Source organism: Ochotona curzoniae, unplaced genomic scaffold (genome assembly GCF_017591425.1).
Source record: "Ochotona curzoniae isolate NIBS_2020 unplaced genomic scaffold, NIBS_Ocur_1.0 contig_3432, whole genome shotgun sequence".
NCBI lineage: Eukaryota > Metazoa > Chordata > Mammalia > Lagomorpha > Ochotonidae > Ochotona > Ochotona curzoniae.
Window position 1 is genome coordinate 5,244,137 of NW_024465859.1, and position 25,083 is coordinate 5,269,219.

A 25,083-nucleotide genomic window follows, 5' to 3' on the forward strand; every position below is an offset into this window, starting at 1 on the left:
GCATTGGTTAATAGCTGAAAAACAGAAGAGTTCAAGTTCTTTGAACTTCCTGTTGCACATGAAGCCATTAAATTCCTGATACCTAGGGAGTTTTATACCATCTTTTCCTGTTATACATGAGGTGCAGTTGCAATGTGGAAGCAGAGATAAGGTCTTACTGGGTCAGATAAAAAGAAAGCCCTGCTCTTCAGTCACTTTTAGAATTAATTTAGTGACATAGTCCAATTTGTGTAGTTCTCTTGTAATCTAGTATAGTCTATGTATTTTTAAAAATTGTGATTTCAAATTTACAATACCTAGAAAAAACTGGAGTAATTAAGAAAACACTGGTAACCAAGCATTTTAACCTTTTGTTTTATTTAGGAAATGGGTTGTATGTAACTTCTACACAAGAGATGGGGATTCTCCAATAGGTGTCAAAATCTCCGGTAGACAATCCTTAGATTTTGCTCACTGATGTTATTTAGCCTTATTCAGTATATCAATGTTCAAAGAAAATTGTTAGGTGTAAAATGAAATATTTTTGATAAACTCACATCTCTTGCTTAATTTGTTGTGGTCCTTGTTGTGAGCTCTATGTATTAAAGCTACATTTTCTACTAATAAATATCATCTTTTAATATCTAGAACTTTCAACTATTTTGTAAATAGATATAATATCTATATTGAAGTTACAATGTATTGAACAGTTTGTCTAGCATACAACTGATGCTCAAAAATCCAGGAAATGATGATTAGTTTGTTAATTCAATAGAAATTTAAAAAAAAAAAAACTTGACAGCCCTTCAGTCCTTTCATGAATTTACCTTTCTTTCCCTATGCCTAACTTGATTTTATTTGAGTTAATCTTAAGGAAAACATTGGGTTCTGCATCTTGTGATTGTTGGCAAGATTCTTGCGTGACAAACATACATTCACCCCAATCATAGAGCAATCATTAAGAAAATTTCTATAAAAATGTACAAAGAGAAAACTTAGATATCCAAATAATTTCAGTTTTTAAATTGCCTTACAAAATAAGGGACTTAATTATTCTACTGAACCAATATTTACCACTCTGTCGTATATGCAAGGGATTGTATTTCATGATGATATCATCAAGTACACTTTTATTCTTAAACCTGTTACTGAAAACTCCTCCTTTTGCAAAGAACCGTAGGAATTCTGAAAGGTTTTCTGAAAAACTTTACTAGAATTATATAAGGTTCTGTATTTTGAAATGAGTTTTGCCAGGGCTGATGTTTTGTTCCTTGGCAATGCCAGTTGTGTTTCTGAAACAGACATTCATATTTTCTTTAACTTATTTTTAACTGCACTTTGAATTCTATCTTAAAATTCACTATTTTATTAAGAGTGTTAGAAATTAGAAACTAAAAAGTGAGAATATTGTGCCATAAGGGATGTGGTGTAAGGGGCATGGGAGCAGTATGCTTAATTTTGCTTTTCCAGTGGTAAATTCAAGAATATTATTGTTAGAGATGACTAGGAGTGCATATTTGCTTTTGCCTTGGAGCATATTGGAGAAACACATTAGTTGGCAAATCATCAGAAATTTCTGGGAAAAGTCCAACTCTACTTCCTAGCCTAGCTTGGTCTGTTTCCCTTGTTTTGTGATAGACTCATGTGTCACGCAGGGGTGGGCGTGAAATGGACAATGATAGTTCTGGCTTCTGGTAGTGATTATTTATGAATTTAGCTACCAAGACTTTGAGAGAAACCATGGGTCACATCAAACACAACCTGTTTCCCAAAATCTTGAGTGAACTGGGATTAGCAGGGAATATTAAGTCTCATATTAACTCAAAAAATATTTGATTAAACATAAAAAATATTTTCAGAATCCTGAAGAACCAATACTTCCTATTACAATATAGTTTACTAATATTTATCTTTCATGATTCCCTGGAGCATTCAGGGTGCAAAACACTTTCACTGCAAATCCGCACCTGGAAAGCCTCTTAACTGCTATTCCTGTGTCTGGTTTCTATTTCATGATACAGGAAGAGACATTCCTGGGAAAATACCGCATTCCGAATCCTTGATTCAACTTAAGCCTCCCTTTTCTCCACTGTTGTGTTTAGACTTTAGAAATCTTCCTTTACTGTTTGAAATAAACACGGAAAAAATCAGAAGCCGTTTAAACATCCATAGTGGTTCATACATTAAGTCTCTTGGATCTTTATGTTACTTATCTATTTAATTTATGACTGAGAACAGAAACATTGTCTCCGGTTAAAGTTATACAGGAAAAAAAAAAAGCTGGGGGGAAGCATCAACCCAGATCATCAACAATAATTGCGTCTATTATCTAATCTAGAACCCCTCAGGTTTTCTGCTCAGTTCTTTAATTCTTATCCATCTCTTTCCTTCCTTCTGCAAAGCATTTTTTTTTCAATATGTACAGCTATAGTTTTCCATTGAGATTCTCCTAGTAAAAATAAGCCATGCTACAAAGAGGATACGTAAGAATTTCAATCCTTTAAAAAAATGTATGTCTGGGATTATTTCTTTTGAAATCCTGCATCTCTGTGAGCTGATGCTGTAGTGCAGAGAGCCAAGATGCTGCTTGTGGTAAGGGCAACCCTTTAGGGGTGCTGAATATTCTCCTTCCACTTTGGTTTTCTGCTAGCTCACCTGAGAAAACAGGAGAAGATGGCTCAAGTATGAGGAGCTCTGACATCCATGTGGGACACCTGGGTGAAGTTCTGTTTTCCTAGATATATCCTTTCCCAGTCTCAGCCATTGAAACCTGTTGGGAGTAAACCAGCAGATGGGAGATTTGATCTCTTTCTCTCTCTTACGCTCTCTCTCAATATCATTCTGCATTTCAAATAAGTGAATAAATCGTGAAACATTACATTAAAATAAAATGAAATAAAACCCTGTGTACTTTAAATGGCTCTGAGAAAATGCAGTATGAATTCAAGTTAAGAAAATTGATGTTTAAAATGAGGGGCTTGAGTTACCAAGAATATTATGCATTGTGTGATGAATGCATATTCTATTATTAGTAATGAAGAGAAACGATGGAGTTTAAAGAAATCCCATCCAAGGTGATCATACGACTAGCAAATTCAAGTGACATAAAACTATCTAAGGCTTCAATTCTCTGAAACAAAATATTCCTCATAGCTTCCAAAGAATTGATTTTTTCATTTAATACAAGATTTAACATAGTGCATAAACACTAGTAACAAAGAAAATCACAAAATAAAAACTAATTTAAAAAACCGGATTGTAATTATGAATGTACATATGTGTACAAAATGTTAGTGTGTAAACTATGGCTTAGAATTAGCTGTACCTGTATGAAGAGTGCTGACTCAATGTGCTTTGTAAATGAATCTTGTCATTTTCTCTGCAATTTACAGTGTTTATCTTTTTCAAATCCATGGGATCCTTAAAATCCTTAAGAAAATTGAGGAGCAATAATATCACTGAGGATTGTAGGGAATAATGTAACAGTAAAGGCAGAAGTATCTAATATTGCATGACTTTGACCACTCATTGTCCCAAATGTTTAAAGATATCGTAAATTATTAAATACATGTTAAAGTTTTCGTGTTGTTATTATTTTTTCTTATTCAAGGCTTTGAATTTGAAGTTTAGGCAATACATATGCAATGTCAAAATAACTGATAATGGATGGTAGAGCTGTTTTTTATTCAGTTGTCCCTAACTCCAAAATCCACATTTCTAACCCCACTTATCTTGTAAAGAAAACTGGTTGCTGCATTGTCTTGGAATGATCTAAAACTTATCCAATTAGAAAACGTCTCATTTTTGTATGATTCCTATCACAATGATCTTTGAGTTCTTTCATTTTCCTACTTGATCATTAGCTAAGTCCCTCGTGACTGTCAAAGTTACCTTTTATCTAAGATGACAACTAACAACACATTAACTTCCATATCCTCTTATGCCTCCACAGTTCATAATAAGTTGGAGAAGCGTGAAATTATATTCTAAACCTTGCATTGCTTAAGTACAGCTGTCCTGATTGTCCTTTCATTTAATGCCCTTCTTTTAAAATTGCACTGCAAGTAGCAGTTACTTCAAATTCTTACTGTTTTCAACCCAACCACAGACCTGACAGATTCACCAAAATTTGAGTTTCCTATGTTCACATCCTTATTATAATCGAGTTGCAATTGAGGAAAGGGCTACATGATGGACGATCAAGGTACATTGCTGAAAATATTTGGGAAATATACAGAATTACTTGTACACATGTTTGATCATACTTCCAGAAAATTACTAGGCTGAGGCAAGGTGTCTTTTAAAATAGCTTTTGAAATTGTGCATATATATTATATTTGTCTTTGGAGCAATACAAACTAATTTACATAACAGGGTAGGGGCTTTCTTTGTATAAGACCTAGTTTACTTATTTATTGATTGATTTTATTTTACTATTATGCAATAGTGAAAAAGAGAGAGCACGCTGTCTGCCAAGTCACTCCCAGAATGCTTATAACAGCTGGATTGGGTCAGGTTAGCTCAGGAGTGTGTCAGCTGAGTGGCAGGCACCCAACTACTTATCATTCAACACACCCATTAGCTAGGAGCTAAAGTTGAGAGTGGAGCCTGATCTTAAAACTGGCACTCTAATATGGAATGCAAACATCTCAAGTAGCATTGTAACCACAATACAAGACTTCTTGTTTGTCCAGGTAAGTATTTAAACACACACTTCAATACTCTCCTACTAATTTGAGCAATTTGCTTTGTCTACTTTTGTTTGTTTTCCTAAACCTATGGGATTCAGGTTTTAATTTTCAAGAGCTGAAAAGTTACTTGGAATTCTTGCTAAAATGCAAATTATTCAGGCCCTCTAGAGCTGCTGAATTTAAAATGTAGGAGAAGACTCTAGGAGTCGACATTTTTAGCAAACACTCTCAATGGGATTTTTATAATTAAATCTGTTTAAGAAAAAAATGTAAATATATGTAAGCATTGAGTTATATAACCAACTGAAATGAATGGATTATAATACGTTATCAGTAGATACTATTTGTGATTTACACAAACAACATGGATTTTTCTTATGGTTAGCAATAGGAATGCACTTAGTACAATAAAAATTTAACTTTATTGTATTTCTAATTTTAATTAAAATTATGCAATTCTGGGCCTGGTGCAGTGGTCTAGCAGATTAAAAGTCCTCGCCTTGAATGCACCAGGATCCCATATGGGCGCCGGTTCTAATCCCAGCGGCCCTGCTTCCCATCCAGCTCCCTGCTTGTGGCCTGGGAAAACAATCTAGGATGGTATAAAGCCTTGAGACCCTGCATCCATGGGGGAAACCCGGAAGAAGCTCCTGGCTCCTGGCTTTGGATTGGCTCTGCACTGGCCGTTACAGTCACTTGGGATGTGAATCATGGGATGGAAGATCTTCCTCTCTGTCTCTTCTCCGCTCTGTATATCTGACTTTTCAATAAAAATAAATAAATCTTTAAAAAATATGCAATTCTTATTTTAAAGGAAGGTTTTGATTAGGTTCCTCATTGACAGTAGTAGTTTCTCAATTATCCCATGTCGTTTAACTTTCCAGCTAATTCATGTCAGAAGGGTTCCTTCAAGAAATGAGTTATCAGACAGGAAAGGAAAATGTCTCAGACTTTTAAAATATATTCACAGCCCTGTTAAATTTTTCAAATGCTGCCAATCATTTATTGTGTGTTTTCAATGCTTTAGCTATTTTATTTTTAATAACTATATAATATCTTACAAAACAAGTGACATTACTGTATACTCATAATGATATATCCCAGCATTGCACTTTTAAAGTAAAAAATATACTAAAAAGTAGCATTGTTCATTATTTGTGTATGAGGAAAACAGGTATTACATTTGTGATTTCTTATATATCCATCAGTAAAGTCAATGTGAAAAAGATAATGTGAAATAAGAAGCAAGGATGTGTTTGACTTTTCGAGCTGTTACATAATAATAATTGGTCATGGACAAGCTAATTTCAGTGGACTGCAATGTTATTGCTTAAGTGTTGCTTTTAAATTGTATGCCAAATGTCATTTAAGCTGTTTTATTTTTAACAGCATGTTTCATATTCATAAACAAAAATTTATATTACCTCATATTCAGAGATGTGAAGACAAGGATAGAGAAGAGCTCAAAGTCAGACTACTATAAGTGGTATAGATAAAATTCTTATTTGGCAGATTACAAGGTGAGGACTGACAATTCTGTTTGGATAGTGACTCCTATACTGATTGCTTAGTATCTGTGCTACTGTTTGAATATTCTTTCCTCCTCCAAAATTATTGTTGAAACTTAATCCCCTACAAAATGATACGAAGAGGTGAGGACTTTAGATGGTCCATCCTAAAGACTTTATATCCATGGATCATTCATACATCAGATTAATGTCATAAAAGTCCTACGTAGAGCCCAGCATTGTAGCACCATCATGCCAAGTGAGTACTAGTAACAGTCAGACTGCTCCACTTCCAATCCAGCTCGCTGCTAATGAGCATAGTAAAGCAGCAGAAAATGGCTAAGTACAGCTCAAGTACTTTACTTGGGCACCTGCCATCTATGAGGGAAACCGGGATAGGGTTCCAGGTCGCAGTCATCTAGGAAATGAACCAGCTCATGAAAGACTTTTTCCTGATTCTTCTGTGTCTGTAATGCCTACTTGTAAACAAGTAAATTAAAAAAAAAAAAAAGATCTGCTGTAAACTAATGGTCACCAATTTTGGCCTTTCCTTCCCTTCCATCGTACAAGACAGAATGTTTCTCGTCTCCAAAGCAGGGCTCAATTTGGAAGCAGAGACTGGCCCTCAGTTAATGAACCAACTTGATAATGTTAAGAAACCATTTCTGTTACTTACAAATGGCCTACACTGTGGCATTTTGTTACAACAGCTGAAATGCACTAAGAAGACTTGGTGACTTAGACTTTTATGAAATCTCAGGAGTTTTCTTCTACACGCCTAATAAATCAAATGAAAGAAATTCTAATACTCAGAGCAATATTTTTGTTGTGTATGTTTACAAATTGCACTGTCTTCTTGTTTGCATTGTTTCTTAATCCATTTTCCCTTCCTGTACTCTGTTTTATTGAGGTATAATTGATAAATAAAAATGGTATCTATTTAAAATGTTTAATATATTTCTCTAACCACAAGTATTGTAAAATGATTATCATAATCAAGCAAATTACTATTTACTAATTAACCTTTCCCCATCACTCATTCCCTTCTTTACTACTGTACTATAAACTCTCAGGTTCCACCTTTGGCTGAAATGATGTGATCTCTATACTTTATTTATTTATGCTTCCCTCTATACTGGATTCAGTTTTCTCATTTTTTTTAAGATAACCTTTCAGATTTCTTTTATCCATTGGAATTGTTATTATCCTTTTCAATGGGTCTTTTCTTATTTCTTTGCTGCACGTGGGCTCTGCTGTCTCCAACCTGGATTCCTTTGCTCTTGTGGAAGCATTTTTGTGCATGGCTGGTTTATCAGTTTAATACTTATGGGAGAGAATGAACCGTGGAAACTCCTATTCTGCCTTCTTGCTGATGTCATTTCTCCTAACCCAGGAGAACTTTGGTTAATAAAGTGTAGTTTTCCTCTTTGGTTGAATATTTAAACAACCTACAAAACTCTTCCTGAGACATAATCCTGGAGATTATAATTTGACTGGATCTCTACTACCTTTTAAAAATAATTTTTTCCCATGGGGCCTGCACTGTGGTATAACAAATTAATCTTCTGTGTATAATGCCAGATTCCATCTAAGTGCTGATCCTCACTCTGGCTGCTCCACTTCAGAACCAACCCCCTATAAGGTGAATAGAAAAGCAGTGGAAGATGACTTGAATCCTTCCATACCTGTACTCTTGTGAAACACCTGGCTTTTAGAGCCATTTAGGGAGTGAAGATGTGCTTGGAGGTGCTGGGGTCTGTGCAGTGGGTATGAATGAACAAAGGTGTGAAGAGAACAGCTCTCCTGTTTGGCAAAACCCAGAGGAGGTTCCTGGCTAGCTCAGTCGGTAGAGTATGAGACTCTTAATCTCAGGGTCATGGGTTTGAGCCCCATGTTGGGTGCCACTTGCCAGAGGCCACCTCCAGCTAAGTTTGGTGTTCAGGAAGAGAGTGTAAAGAGGGCACCAAATGACAATGTCTGTGACTTTCCTCATCGCCGACTCTACACACACTTCCTGAGCTCCAAACTCGGCTGGAGCAGGTCTCTGGCACAGAGGATCTCTCTTTGTGTTTGTACATCTCTCTGTGGTGTGTGTGTGTATTTTGTTGGCAAGTCAAACAGTAAAACATACAGAGAGGAGAGACAGAGAGGAAGATCTTCCGTCCAATGATTCATTCCCCTAGTGGCCACAACAACCGGAGCAGAGCTGATCCAAAGCCAGGAGCCAAGAGTCTTATCCTGGTCTCTCACGTGGATGCAGGGTCCCAAGGCTTTAGGCTGTGCTCAACTGCTTTCCCGGGCCACAGGCAGGGAGCTGGATGGGAATTAGGGACGCTGGGATTAGAATCAGCATCCATATGGGATCCTGGCACTTTCAAGGCTAGAACTTTAGCAGCTAGGCTACTGCTGCAGGCCTATCTCTCTCTCTTTGTATCTCTCTCATTGTCTCTGTAACTCTGCCTTTCAAGTAAATAAACAACATTGAAGTTTAATTTTTCCAAGGATTTTTTTTATTATTATTTTTATTGGAAAGGCGGATATACAGAAGGATTTTAAAGAGGACAAAGCTTGAACTCACTGATGACAGATTTTTTAACACTGTTGTGCTTTTACTCCAATTGAGTTCAATTTATCAACAACTTATTTTAGACCCATTAGAAATACAGTGTTTTTTATTTGTGAAATGGTTGTTCTCACAGACTCAATGATATATTTGCTATGATATGATTACAGTCTACTAGCCAAAAAATAGTACTGAGCACCAACTGAAAACAGGAGTACATGTGGTCTCAAACACACAATAGGAAACAAGTGATCAATAGATTGAGTGTTGGTCCCAAGTTCTTAGATTTAAATGTCCCTATCATGTTAAGTTAGTCCATAGGAATGTGTAATGTCAGGGATGGCACTGTGGCAAAGCAGATTAAGCTGCCATTTGTGGGGCTATTTCCTACATGGGTACCTGTTCAAGTCCTGGTTGCTCCATATCCAATCTAGCACTCTGCTAATGAGCCTGAAAAACAGGAAATGACAGTTCAAGCGCTTGGGCCCTGCCCTTACATGGGAGACAAGGCTGAAGCTCCTGGCTTCTACCTTCTTCACGGCTATATCCTGACTGTTGTGATCATTTGATGAGTTACCAGCAGATGGAAGTCTCTGTCTGCCTCTTCCTCTCTGTGTAACTCAGCCTCTCAATTAAATAATTAGTAAATCTCACTTTAAAAAAAGGAATATATGCAATGTTTGCTGAAACTTTTGCTTCTCTATGTTGGAGCTATTTATATTGAAGCTGGCTTGTTATGGTACCTAAATTAAAACATGGGGCTGGCACCCTGGCTCTACAGGCTAATCCTCCACCCTGTGGCACTGGCATCCCATGTAGGTGACAGTTTGTATGCTGGCAGCTCTGTCTGGGAAAGTGGTAGAGAATTGCTGAAGACCTTGGGATCCTGCGCCCTCATGGGAGACCTGGTAGAAGCTCCTGCCTTTGGAAAACAAAGCAAGCAGACAGAAAAACAACACCACAATAAGGCCTCATGATCTATCCTCATCTTTTCTGTTCTTGTACTTTTAAAAAGAAATAATTAATTGACTCATTTTCTCTATTTGGAAGGCTGAAAGACAGAGATCTCCCAACCACTGATTTTCTCCTTTCTCCCAAAATGCCTAAAGCACCTGGGCTGAGACTGGGGCTGGGGCTGAGATTCGGGCAGGCTGAAACCAGGAACCGGGAATTCAGGGACCCAATTACCTGAGCCATCAATTGCTGCCTGCAGAATGCACATTAGCAAATTGGGTTGGGACTCTTAGCCACACTCCAAATAACTGCTGCATTTGAGTTTTTTTTTTTTTTTTCTTCTGTCAAATCCAAAACATTGCAACAAATTGGTCAAGTAATTTGAAAGTTTACATGCATTTGTTACAGCGCAACTCTTAAATTGTCTTCTGAATCACGTTAGGACTTTATATTCAAGAATAATTGGAGTTTAAATGTAAACAAAAACCAAGTGATCTTGAGTCTTCAGTTTTTGATATGGCAGTAGCCATTTTTACTTGTGATCTTTTATTGTGCTTATACATTGGCAGGGGGACTACTCATGGAGTGAAAGTACATAGCAACTAAGAAAAGTTTTAGTTAAATGTTTCAAGTTACATCCTTCTCATCACCATCGTTTGCGCCTCTTGTAATACAAAAGAAGGATTTATGATGTTTTCATTGATAGTATTCCAAAAAAATTGGGGTAGACAAGTAAATCCAACCTTTCTTACTGAGAGAAACACTGTCGTTTTAAACACTGTTTTAGGTATAATTCCTCCTTTGGGCTACTCATATTTTGAATGATGCTTCACTCTTTCTCATACATTGCTCCAAGATATATGAGTAGGTGGTAAGCGCCACATTGAACAGCTTGCAATTAGTCATAATTTGTATCAGATGTGAAGCGATCTCCCACTCAGATGCATTTATGTACATTTAGATCATATTCTTTGAGTTGAAATCACAGGTTATAGTTTCTTTCATATATATACTCCATATTAATTCATGTCTTACTAACATTTTATATAATCTAAAAGCAGCATGTAATCATTAAAGTGAACAATGAATGCATATATTCATTATGTATATCCACATAACGGTATTCTGATAAATCTTACATGATTAAGAGATAGTTCTTCTAAGTTTCATCATGACATGTAAAACCTGATTTGGAAATGAGTGTCATATTTTCCTTAAGAATAGCATGTTTAACAATCAAAAGAAAAGGAGAAATAGAAAGATCTCACTTATGCTTCAGACTTAGTCATGGGAAAAAAAGCTTCCATGAACAAGTAACACTGAAATTGGGATGGTTCTGAAGGTTGTTTTTGAAACTATTGAATATTTATTTATTCCACCAAGATAAAAAGAATCTTTCATTTGAGTTATACCCAACAAGCATAAAGTGTAATGGATATAAATTTCATTCATACCAAGAATATTTCATCAAATGTAAGTATATTCTTCAACTCCTCCATCAGTAATCATAGATCTTACCCAATAGCTAATGAATACTTTTATAAATATTTGCTTGAAGCCATGGAGGGATGTGTTATGGAGTACACTGTGTGTCACACATTGCTGTGTGTTTTATATGCATTAGTTTATGTAAATATCACTAAACTCCTATCAGAGTAGGTTCTGTCAGTTCTGTTATATTGATTAGGAAACCAAATCAAGAATAGCAAGTAATTTATCATAAATGTAAGACAAAGTGTGTAGTGAAGCTATAACTAAGAGCTAGGAAAGTGGATGAAAAGAACCTTGGTTTAGGGCCTTCTGCATATCTGTCAGTGTATATGTTATGTGATAGATTTCTTATGTGTACATCTTAAGACAAACATCTATCTGAGATAACAAAACATATCATGTAATAGCATGTTACATATGAACACATTGCTTGTAATTGGGAACTTCTGAACAAAATTCCATGGAAATACAAGTGAGCTACGAAGCATGTCTAAGAAAAAAGCACTTCGTTTCTGATGCAAATCATCCTGAAAATGATGAATTTGGGAAAGCAGCTTAATGATGAGTGTTATGGTACACACTTCAGGAGTGTATCTTTTCAGGAAATGTTTCTGGAAGATTATGAACTCCTATGAACTTCAGTAATTTATAAAGTGCAACAATGTTGTAAACAAAGAATTGTTGAGAATTTGTGCTTTATCTTTTAGCTCACTTTTTCTTGTTTTCTTTTAATAATTCATGAAAAAATTCTTACCATATTAGAAAGACTAGCTTCTTAAAAAAAAAAAAGATTTAACTTAAGGGAGATAGGTAAAGACAAGGAGCAATAGAGAACTCTTTCATCCTCTAGTCCACTATCCAAATGTTAACCCAGGTTGAAGCCCAGTACCTGAGAATTCTTCTGGATTTAATGGGGACACGGCTGAAGAAGTTCAGCCTTGCAGTGCTTCATATAAAACTCAACCCATTACACCTCAATACCGGCACCCTTACAAGCTTTTTTTTTTTTTTTTTTTTTTTTTTTTTTTTAGTTTTTAGAGATTTATTTATTTTTAATGCCAAGTCAGATTTACAGAGGAGAGACAGAGAGAGAACTCTTCCATCCACTGGGTCACTCTACAAGTGGTTGCAATGGCCAGAGCTGAACTGACCTGAACCCAGGAACCAGGACCTTCTTCTGGGTCTCCTGTGTGGGTGCAGGGTCCTAAAGCTTTGGCCATCATCCTCTATTGCTTTCCCAGGCCACAAGCAGGGAGATGAATGGAAAGTGGGACAGGAACTGGTGCCCATATGCTTAACCCAGGGCATGCAAGGCGAGGACTTAACCACTAGGCTATTGTATCGAACCCAACAATTTTTCTTCTTATCACATGATTTCCCACTGCCCCTTCCTGCAGGCACCTAATTCCCTTTAATGATTTGTAACCTATCTTTCAAATGTGGATACTTGTTATGGACATGCTTAGTGACTCCTAAGCTCATTTGTGCTGGGGTGAGAAATCAGAAGGAATCAAACATCATGAAGCATTTTACCTAGAGCCCCACGCTTTAGGTAAATACTGAACGTTGACCAAGTGCCATGTTTAACACCACACAGTGAAAATAGAACCATTTACACAGTTTGACATGTACTGAGAAAACTCTTCACAAATTTATGCTCCTTTCCACTGATATTCATTGTACTTCAACATAAAGCTATTTTCTTGCTAATCATTTATATTAAATGTACAGCTAGATGCTTTAGTGATAAAGGTGCATTGGTGGTCCAAAGATCACATAAAATTTTGAAAGCAAACAAATAGTTTGCTAACTGTAGCTACCACCACCCTTGTGTTTAAACTCTTTACAGAATTAGATGCCTGAGCTTACTGGCTGCCTGGAGTCAGAGGGGACTAGCTAACCGTGACTCTGAACTCCTAGATGGCAAGGTTCAGGCTAGGTTGCCAGGGTCTCTTGGCCAGCCACTGCTTAAAGCCAGCGGAGTTGAATGGTCCTTGGATGTGGCTCCGGTCTGGAGGGATATTTGTGCCTGTTGGCCCATCATGTGCTCACAGCCAGGTGGGTTAGTTAATCCTGGGGTCAGGGCTTGGGTTTGCAGGGAGGCCTGAGCTGATTGGCCTACCAGCTGCTCTGAGCTAAATAGGGCAGCTAGCCCTGGCTCTGAACTCCCAGGAAACTCTGAAGCTCCCAGGGTTTAGGCTAGTTGGCTCAAGGACTTCACCTAAGGCCTTTGGCACCCACGCCACCTGGTGGGATCTTTGAGGGGAAAACACACAGATCTTTTAAGATACAGGCTGATACCCAGCCCTAGCAGGATAGTAGAACTGGTGAGTTAGTACTGACCAATGCCAAATACAACTCACTGGTGTACATTAAAGCTAGGACTCAGGGCCCCCTTGGCAGGGCTAGATCAAAGTACTCACCAATGAGAGTTGACCAAGGACACACTGGTGTTCATGAGATCTGCCACTTAGAAAAGACCCAAGAAGGAGCTTGGGAAACTTCTTTGTTGGGGTACAGTAGCTGCTCTCTCTCTCTCTCTCCCTCCATAGTGTTTATCTATCTTTATTTTTGTTTTTCAATCATTAGAAAAAAGAATAAAGAAATATAATAATCTGGGGCAAGCATTATGATGCAGCAAGTAAAGTTACCTCCTGTGAAATCAGCATCCCATATAGGCACCAATTCAAGACCAGGCAGTTCCACTTATGATCCTCTGCTGTGCTAATGCACCTCGGGATGCATCAGAAGACACCCCAAGTACTCAGTCCCCTGTACTCATATGGGGGATCTGGAAGATAGTCTGGGCTCCTGGCTATGGGCTCATGGCCAAGTCCCTGCTCTTGAGGCCATATGGAGAGTGAGCCAGGACATGGGAGATTGTTCAGTGTCTCCCTTTCTTTCTCAACAACTCTGACTTTCACAGGAATAAATACATGTTAAATTTAAAAATAGAATCCATGGATCTTACAAAATGCCACATGAAGGACATTCAGAAAATTTATGGTAGGTACATATTGCAAAGAAACAAAATATCTAAAGAAACTTGCACCAAACTTAAACTTTTTCTGCATTTTTCAAAGAGGTTTCACATGAAATGATGTACTGCACACAGCAAAACTGCTTCCTGGGTCAAAACAATCAGGACGCGTTTGGTCAGTAATTCTTTGTGGCACTGTGCATTGTATTGTAAAGGTTGCTCTGGCATTTGTGGTACACCAGGAAACGCACTGACTACAAGGCCAGCATCCATATAGGCTATGACCCAGCTGCCCAATTTCCAAGGCAGCTCCCTGTTAACAGCCTGGGGAAAGCACTATGAAATGACCCAATAATGGGCCACTGCTGCCTAGGTGAGAGACCTAGATTTTAAAGCCGGTGACCTTGGCCTAACCCAGCAGAGGTCTTTGTGTCCATCTGTGTAGATGGAAGTTCTCTCTTTCTAAATGTATTTATTTCTCTATATATCTTTCTCTCTACAACTCAATTTTCAAGTGAATAAATCAAAACAGTCTAGAAAAATCCCATTTCACTGATTTTATCAATAGGAAATCAGGACTTACAAATTGTATAAGAAGTTGTTAGAAGTGATAGATATTATGTTTTTAAAGAATATTTGTTAAGATTTGAAAAGTCTTCATTAAAAAAAAAGTTCCATGGGTGATTTGTAAGAGTTCTGTATTTCTAGAAATATGGGGAAGGTTAGATTTTATTTTTTATTTCAAATAGTGAGTGACATTTTTGTTCTTTTGGGTTTTGTGGTAATATGTACCAGAACAAAAGAAAATTGCATTTTGAGCAGACCTATTCTTTATTGTAATATTTGTAATAAAATATAATTACATTCAGCACAGAAATTTGACTTGACTGTCTTTTGTAATATAGTTGGTGGTATAATTGCGATAATTTCATTGAAATGTTGGTTTGCCTCTCCCTTATTGGGGCCGGGTGAGGAGTAGGGGACGTTTGTCATGAATCACCTCTCAAGGAGGAGAAGTGAAACGATGGTATGAGGCTTCTTGTGTCAGCTGCCGACTTTGGAACTTGCTGTCTAGAAGATTTAGAAGCTAATACTTTTAAAATATTGCTCTTAAGTACTTGGAACATATATCATGTGGGAGAACGAGAATCTGTAAAATTACAAGTAAATTTATCCTTTGTCCTTTAACATCTCGGTTTCTTTTGTACAACAACTGCCTAGTTTTTTGATTGCTTTTTCCACTCCACAGGTAACTGCATTCTGGCTCTATACGCAAACGATGAACCCTGCTTCAGGTTCTTCGTACACACTTTTATTTTCTTCTTTCACATGTGTGTGACAGAATTTAGCAGCACAGTCGCAAGCTCTTTCAGTGCCTGACTTACATATTCAGAGGAATTAAAGCAGTTGTGCATAATTGGTTCCATTTACCACTTCTTTCCCTGACAAGAGTTTTAACATGAGGAGAGCAGCAAAATGAGACTCAGATTCCAGCTTCTTTCGTTGATACCATGGAAGTAATTCCTTATTGACCCTGGCAATGGCTTTGGGTGAGTCAGTTTAAAAAATCACAATTGTTCTTGGGCCAAGAAAAAGGAATCAGTCATTAATTTTTTTTTTTTTGCTACTTTTTCTTGAAACAAAATAATCTTAAACACTGCATATGTCTATTGTATATTTATATAACCTGCTTGGATTTTTGTTTGTATTATCTGTACTTCTCCCTAACAGAGTTCAAAGCAGGCTGTGTTTTTTCATCTTTCAGTCATGGAAACTGAAGCTGTGGAAGTTCAAGTAATCTATCTTGCTCAGATTATTCTTCATGAACTCTAAAACACCTATTCCTGACCTTGAAATCCTTTTCTTTCCACTGAATCATTTATCTTAAAAGAGAAACCAAAGACAGCAGGAACTGCAGATTTTTAAGCAGCTTGCTTTGTGGTGAGGATGAGATCATTCTGGCTGGGACGACCCCAGCCAGAAAAATTTCAACCCTGATTTTAAATGCATGAAAAAGTTGTGCTCCTGGTATGTGCTTCAGATGGCTAGCCCATCTCTACAATTATTTTGATATGGCAGTAAGAAGATATTCCTGTGTGTTCCAGCATAGCATTGCAGTTGCTCTTTTTTTTTCAAATATATGCCAAGCACATATGAATAAATTATGATTTCATAAGTTGTTCTGTTTCTTAATCAATCTGTATTATATTTCTTGCAGTTTCTCCTATTTATTATTTTATTTAGTAGCAAAACTGTTAATAAATATTTTGTGACATGAAATATTTAATATATTTTTCTTCAACAACTGGCTAGATACCTGATCTTGGAATTTATTCCCAAGACATTTACAGTTCCATTGGTGGGACAGAAATGTACATGTGTTATTCACAAACAGGTGTATAACTGGATGGTTGTCCCACAAAGGGTGTTGCAATCTGCTAAATGTATTTACTGAGAAAACTGGACTGTTTTGCGGTTTGCTAAGTAGAGATGCCTTAATGACTATGACACATAAGTTTGCAAATATCCTAGAAATGTTTTCTGAAAATATCATAATACATCTGTATTAAAATGCTACAACCTACAGAAATTAAATAACTTCCCAACATTGATTAGTAGTTAATGGCAAAATGCAAATTTACCAGGTAATCCATGAGCAAATCTTGATGAACTGGATTTTAATTTTTAGGGCTGGTATTTGCCAGGATTCTGAAAACAGCTATCATATTGCAAGTCACAGACTGAGAGGGTAAATGGACAGAAATTTACTTCTTACAGTTCTGTAAATTTAAGGAAGACATCAGAAAGCTTAGTGTATCTTAATATTTCTCTCCTTGTCTTGTAAACAACTTACATTTGCTACTTCACAAGGTTGTTTCTCTGTGCACATATATCCTTTGGTGCTTCTTCCTCTTAAAGGATAATGGTAATAGTGAATTATGATCCTATATATGTGATCCCATTAATCTTATTCACCTCTTTAAAGATCATATCCAGAAGTCATATTGGGAGTTAAGCTTCAACATACGAAATGAGTTGTGGGGGAGTGTAATTAATTCTGTAACAAATTCTAAGTCTATGTTTTATGAAAATAAGCACACGAGTTGTTTTCATATTTATGAGGCAACATACTATTTTTATTGCCTTTAGTTTTTCAGTCTATACGTTCAACTCTTACTTATAAATGCTCATTCATATTCTCTTCTATGCATTTCTTTTGCTGTTGTTGCTAAATTTTTATTTTGAATTGTTGAATTTTACGATACAATTTCGAATAGAATAGGATTCCCCCACAAACTCCCACCCCTTGACAGATTTTCTGCATGTTGCTACAACAGTGCAGTCCTTCATAAAGAGTCATAGTTCCATCAGTCTGTTATTTAAGTGTGCCCCAACATTGCTGGCGCAGACAATGTCACACAGTCCAGCATCCCATTGTCTACCCATTTCCAACAGTTTCATTGGGAGTCTATTTTTGATTTGGAAGCAGGGATGCATATTACATTGTATCCCCACATCTGGATATGGTAGTCTCTGTTACTCCGTCACTATACATTCATTTAAATGAGAAGCCATGAAATATGAACAACTGGTATAAATTAGAACAACAACAACAACAACAATAAAATTATAATCCCATGAAAAAATATGACACTGAATAACCAGAACAGAAAGAAACTACAGGGTTTTGAGAAAACAACAGATTGTCTGCAACATTTTTAAGTTTGAGTGCCTATTTTTGGTCTATTTTACCAAAATGATGATAAATACTGATAAATCATCTTTGTTGTAGAATTGATATTGTAATCATTGACAGAGAGGAAAAGGTAGACTGGAATAAATATCAGCTATAACAAATGCACACAAGTCTTTTAACCACCTAATTTTGGAGTTTCAGCTCATGGTGGACACTGCTGCCTTTTGGGGTTTTAGCATCATTTTTTCTCTTCAGGCTGTGCCATGTCTCTAAAGGCAAGGTAGCTTATGTGCTGATTCTCTCTCCCATTGCAATCTTAATTATCATAAATGATAGGTTGCATGTGAATGTGTCACAAATTCCCCTAACAAACAACTTTTGCCCAAAACTGAGGAGAGAATTCCCTTTGTTTCATTATAAGGAAAGTGATTTTGCAGTTATTGAGAGCTAGCTCTGTGAGTTTTACAGAGTAGCCTTGAAGAATTTAAGAGCCATGCATTTCTTGTAATAGCTAATTTGGCTCTGACATAAATCTTTGAATGATTTCTCTAGCATAGTGTAGCTCGACGATCTTCGTACGAAATGAGTTTAAATTACATAGGAGATGGTTACTAAGCCCAGGCTTTCCTTGTGAGCGTTTGGATCATAAATACGTGAGCCATCACTACTTCCTCACATGGTCTGCATTGAAATTAAATTGGTTCAGGAGCTGGAGTTTGGAATGATATCCAAGTATTGCTTAAAGGAAATGACCCAACTATTAGACAAAGTATCTGCTTCTGGTACTTTCTAATCTTCTACTTTCTTGCCATTATCGCCTTTTATTCTTCCCATTCTGTTTCCTTTTTCTCCCCTTCCGCTTAACTTTCTTCTTCCTATCTCATGAACTCTTCACCTATTTTTGAATTTCTTTATTTCAGTTGAAGACTTTTGAGCCTAACAGGACTAATATAAAAATGATTTGTTTTTTCAATATTTAAAAAATAGAGTGAGTCATATAGTCAGTTACAAGTACTGGCCATTTTCTTCTTTACTATATCCAACACCCTTGGTCATCTTTAGGTTATTCCTCTAGTGTGATCTTTTTGTTTCTAGCCAACTCTGATTTTTTTCTTAGTTATTTCAACAAATTTAGTGCTCAGCCCAGTAAATATCTATCTCCAAACGAATCCCTATTTTGTCTAATTAAACCCTGCATAAATAATAATATTCCATTTTCATAGGAAAAACAAATTAAATACTCTTTTATTTACTGGTTTTGTGTGTGTGTTGGAATATTTCCCTAGTTGTTGTATCAATGAGTCATAAAGTGTGGGAGTTATCTTTAGATACTCAAAAATTTTAGCTTTGTGAGCATCCACAGTCTCGTTTTTTTGTATCCTGCTGATTTCCCAGAGAAAATAAACTAGGTAGGTAAATATTCTTTTCTCTCTCTCTTTATATAGTCACATCTTTTATGTGAAACTGAGACCCATTCTTGGATGAAAATTAAATTGCCCTGTTTAGAACAGCATATGTACTAGAAATAAGAGAGAATGGATTGCTTGCCTTTCTTTACTCTTTATGATGTAAAGCTGAAGTTGCATAAATGAAATTAAACTTGGCTATCTATCTTATATCTATCTATCCATCTATCTACCATCTTTCTCTCTACTTTTTATAGGTGTCGCTGCACATTTGTACAGCATCTTTCATGAATGCAGTTTCCTTTAAATTCTAACTCGGATCTTTAAGTAAGCAATTTTTTGCACTGCTTCAACTATATTTTCTAATCAGATGCTTACTGATTTCGTAAGACATACCGTGTTGTTTATATGTACACCTATAAGCAATGTGGGCAAAACATTTCTCTTCTCAATGTTTAATATTCTGTTTGTAGGAAGAGACTACAAGAAAGGTAAATGTGTAACACATGAAACAAGTAGTGTCTACTACCAAAAATAACAAAACATAAGGAAAATGATTATGAAATGACAATGAATATTTGAAATTTTTGTTAGACTAGCTAGTTCACTGTTAAAAATTTATATCCATATTATAAAATGTTTTCAAAATATGTTGGTTCATGGAAATTAACATATTATATGTTTATCATATAGTATTTGCATAATATAAACAAAAAGAATAAAATAAAATCAATCATAAATTGCTTTTCACAACCTAGAAATTGCAGTCATTTTACAATGTTTCATTTCCTGGATCTCGTTATTTTCTAATCCTAAAGATTTGAATATGTGCACCTAAGTATACAAACATATTTATATGCATATGTGCCTACGCAAAGATGTAAAGATTATTAAATAATCATTTCAGTATTTGTGATTATCCAACATATCAGCTAATTTAGATTCTAGGGCTTAAATTCAAATTCTAGATTACCTAATTTTGTGATTTTTAGACAAGTTACAGATATGTTTCAGTTTGATGAAGTATGTAAGATGGAATATAATGCCACCTTATTCACAGTGTAATAATGACGTTTCAGATTAAGTTGCTGTCAGTAGTTCTGGCATCAGGTCTCAGCAGCTGAACTTCTGGTTCAGTTCCTTGCTAATGAACTGGGAAAACAAGAGGAGATTGAACTAGGTAGCAGGGTCCTTGCACTGACAAGGAACACTTGGAAGGGGCTCCTCACTTCTGGCTTCAGCCTGGCCCACTCTGACTATTGTGACCTTGAGAGAGTGAACCAAGCAGAAGAAAGATCTTTCTCTTGTTTCTCCATCACTTTCTATAGCTCTTTCAAATAAATGAATATATTTTTAAAAATGTTTTACATATCCAGAAAGATACATAAATACATGTGCACAGTGTGTAGGATAGTACATAGTGCTGTTAGCATTTACTGTTAATATAGACTAATGCAACAGTATAAAATGTTTGCTAAAAAGCTTTATGTCAAGGAAAGGATTGAAGAATAAGCATTCTATTTGAGCAAATATTAATAAACAAGGAGTAGAAAGCAAGTAAATTCTCATAAGAGATGATTAAATGTAACTAGCCTGATGTTTATAAATTTCTGATTAAAGATAGTACTTTTACACTCTCCACAACAAATTCAAATGCTGTCAATTTCAGTTGATCCTAACAGGTATTTTTTCCCCAGTTCATAGCTGTACCATCACTTTTTTGGATTTTACAAACCTGGGTGAATTAATGTAGCCTTACACTGAGTGGAACACCTAAATACACAGATTCTTTTTAGGCTCATGTTTGTTTCTGGAATTAATCTTTTTTTTTAGGAGAGGGAATTTCTTCATGCAATACAAAAGGAAAAAAATGACTTAAAACTAAAACTGTTTTGGAAGAAGAGAGAAACTGAGTAACAATCTTTTGCATTTAATTACACATTTTTTCAAGATAGTTTTTAAACTATATATACCATTATGATTTTGATCCCTTATATTCTAGGAGTACAAAGGTCTCTTTCTTCTCATCTATAACAAAATCATATATGTACTTAGGAATGCACCTGACTCCAACGAACTTGTAAATACATATTTGGTGAGTGGTGCAGAAAAGAACTGTTTCCATGCACAAATAAGAGTGAATTATGGCTGGCTTTATTTGAAATTCCAAGTTTTGAAAAATTGAGCACTACATTCTCCCACTCTGCTGTGAACTCAAGTACGTTGAGTTAAACTATAACAGATGTTTAGAAGATGAAAAATAAGACATGCACTTGTGCTTAAGTAGTGCATGGTTTAGTTTTTGCATGGAAAAGAGGAGACAGGATGGATGTATATGAAATGATAAGAAACAAGTATAACAACAGAGTAACAGTGGAACTCCAAAGTCACTCCATCAGGGAAAGCAATACGATTCACTAGGTCTCCTGAAAGAACCACAGCAACAACCACATAAATAAGTATGAATATAGAGTTTGCTATACAAAATTTGCTTTCTGCTTTATTCCTTTTTTATTATTATTACTTTATGACACAATTTAATAAGTGCTAGGGTCTACTGTCCCCCTCCCCAAACTCCTTTTCCCCTCCTCTTTTCTCCCTTCCGGTCTTACAACAGGTGTCTTTCGAGAATTTTCACTGCCACTGTGATGTTTCCCAACAATGTAGGAGAGTATAAGCCATTTTGCTGTGAATCCATCCTTGGACTGCATGCATGGGGACATACTTCTCTCTGGTTCCATCTATCAACATATCAGTTTCTGCTACACTTCCATTATGCATCCCCTTAAGTATAGTCCACCACGGGGAGAAAAAATGGGGAACCTTCATCCCCATGAAGTTAATGAACAGGAAACAAAGGCATCAATCTGACACTAGGGTGGTAAAAAAGTGTCCAACATCTTCATATAAGAATAAATGCCAGCTTGTTTAGATTGTTTTACTTAATGGAGTTGGGGATGGGGTTAAATCTTTTCCAGGGTAGCAGTTACATTCTCAGGTATGCAGATTTATATACTCAGAAAGGACAGATAGGAATAATGAAGATGGTTCAATCTGAAATAAAAGGGATCTTAAATTACACTTGATATTTCCTTTTCATCAGTCAGGCCTCATTCACTACAACTTTTAAGAGGTTTTTCTAGTGTGACTCACATTTTCAAAGTAGCATTCACATTACTGCAATCTAAATCCCACTTTTTCATCCCATTTTGACTTTATACCAGCTGGAATTATTCTGGGAGTTACTGAGCTTGTAGTTACTTGCTGTCCCAATAGAGTTTAAACCTAGGGACCATGTCTGTTTTGCTCTTTAGTGTATAGCACAGAACCTGACACACAGTAAGGACATGATAAGTACTTGTTGACTGAATGAATGATTGCACTGGTGGTCAAATATCGCCATTGGGCCTCATTTTTTTTTTTACCATATCTCTACCTCTTCCAATTATTGTGTGAGTTTCATAAAGAAAATTGCCAGTATCTCAGAGAGCAACCTTCCCAGAGCTTTTCTCATCGAGGGACTATGGGTAGAACCAATGATAGTCAGCTGTGACCTGCAACTTCAAAGATGATTCTCCAGCAGAGTCAAGACTTGCAATCTTAGTTTTAGAAAAAAATATGCAATGAGATTGTCTAAACATTTTTTTTTTAATTTCCTGGAGTACTATGCTCGATAGGAAGAAAAATCACAATTACATGCTTTGTGTTTCAAACTGCACTATAAAGATATAATTCATTGATAAATGTAGTCTCTCTATTTTCATAATTGCCTTAATTTCTACCAAGATTGGAAGTAGTAATTTAATACCTCACAGAATACTTAGAAATTATGCCCTTTTCCTAATTTTCATTAACTTTTTGAAGCTTACATATGTGCTCATGTATATGCACATACACACACACAAGCACATTCCAGTGTAGGTTCAGATTATTCAGAGTATCCTGGGTTTAACTGGTTTCATCAAAAGTAAAATGCACGACTTAAGCAATGGTAAATCGAAAAAAAATGTCAGTTTTTAATTCACGAGTTGAATTTCCAAGGCAGTGATATCAACTCTCCTGACATATTACTAAAAATAGTGTCTAAGATACAGACTTGGCAAAGAGGTGGTAGCTTCGTGATTGGTGGCCAGCCTGCATTGTTACACTTCAGTTTGCTGGAACTTCTGGAGGGGAGAATGCAATTTGGAAGCATATCCTGTGATGCGATACATTCGGTTCCTTGGCTCTTATTCCTTCTCCCTTTTCCACCCACTGCAAAAAAGAAAAAATCTGATGATAAAAGTGTAAAACTTATAACTTAAGAAAATTTTGTAAAAATGAATCTCATTTTTAAGAGCTGGGTAGTTAAGAAGAAAAACTCACAAAAGCAGAATGTTGTCCCCAAATGCTCTTTGACTGTGAAGTATGTCACCATTTCTGTGAAATTACATAAATACTCTCAAAATCCTCTAACTGCTAGCAATTTAATACCAGCTCTGAAAGTAGCCAGTAAATGCTAGTTTCTGACTCACTGAGGATGCACCAAGGTTATGCAGATAAATGCCCTGCTTACATAATTAAAACTGTGTGTAACCAAAGCTGGGAGAATGTCTCTTTCATTGTGGAAACACTGGCATTAATTGGAGAGAAGTCAAAGAATCTCAGTCTTTAAATAGCTTTCCTTTCTGGAATAATGCATATAGATAAATTGTATGTAGTCTAATCTGCAGCGTGTCTGACTGGAGGAAGCTATGAAATATGTTTCGCATCACTCTCAGTGTTCTCATCAGTCGTGAACGGAAGAGAGGTAACTGCTCACAGTTGTGCTATGTCACTATTAGATGAAGGTAAGCCTATGTCCATACTTTCAAAGAAGAACTTTAAGATCACTTTTAAATATACAGAGAGAAAGGAGGCTAATGATCAAATGAAGTAGACATTTTTACTTATACACTATCTAGCTAATCATTTCTGGGATAGATATTAATAATACAAATCAGCTCACTAAACATTGAAAGTAATCATGTAGAGTTTGGCCAAATATATTTCAAGAATTATTAGCCTTGGTTTCATCGCTTTTTGCTAATATCATAAAACTGCCCCAAGGGGCACACTTTAGGCACTGTCAGAAGTCAGTACACTCCCAATTGGTACTTCAATATAGGACGCTAGTGTCCTTACACAGTGGCTTAACAGATTGTGTCACAAATGTATCTCTAAATTTTACTTAAGAGACAAAGAGATGAAGCAGAGAGCAACAATAGGAAGAGCACTAATTCTGCAATTCATTACCCAAATGTGTGTGAAGTCTTAAGCTGGGATAAGTCCTAAGCTAAAAGCCAGCAGTTCAGTCTAGCTCTCATGGGAATGACAGATTCTCAACTATTTCGGCTATTAATGCTAGCTAAAAGGTTTTGTAGAAGTAGGAAGCTAAAGTCAGCTAAGGGAAGTAAGTATCCAATCCAGAATTTCTGATATGGGTTGTAATCCTTAGAACAAGTGATTTATTTAATCAATAGATCATATACCTTCCCTCAGCATGAGGATTCATTTCCGACTTGCCTTAATATCATCACAATCATATGATAGAATGCTCTTGATAATAAACTTTGAATTTTTGTAACAGTTTGTTTTAGAAGATGGCAATAATTCATGTAATGGGCCATCCTATTCTAAATGAGTTTGTTAAATTTTAGTCTAATATGTCAACTAAAATAATATAATTCATAATAAAATCAGATTGTCTTTAAAGAATTCAGTGAAAAACAAAACAAGTTCAAACAATTACTAGGGTTGTCCCTGAACTAAGTGAAATTTTTAAAAGTCACTTAA

The 25,083-nt window shown here is 36.1% G+C and overlaps 1 protein-coding gene and 1 non-coding gene across 3 annotated transcripts in view; both read left to right on the forward strand.

The window, feature by feature from the left end:
* Window positions 1–25,083, forward strand: part of ANO3 (anoctamin 3) — a 314,467-nt gene that overhangs the window by 110,216 nt on the left and 179,168 nt on the right. The window lies entirely within an intron of this gene.
* On the forward strand, window positions 8,007–8,079 carry TRNAK-CUU. Its single transcript has one exon. It is a non-coding gene; the product is annotated as a tRNA-Lys (tRNA).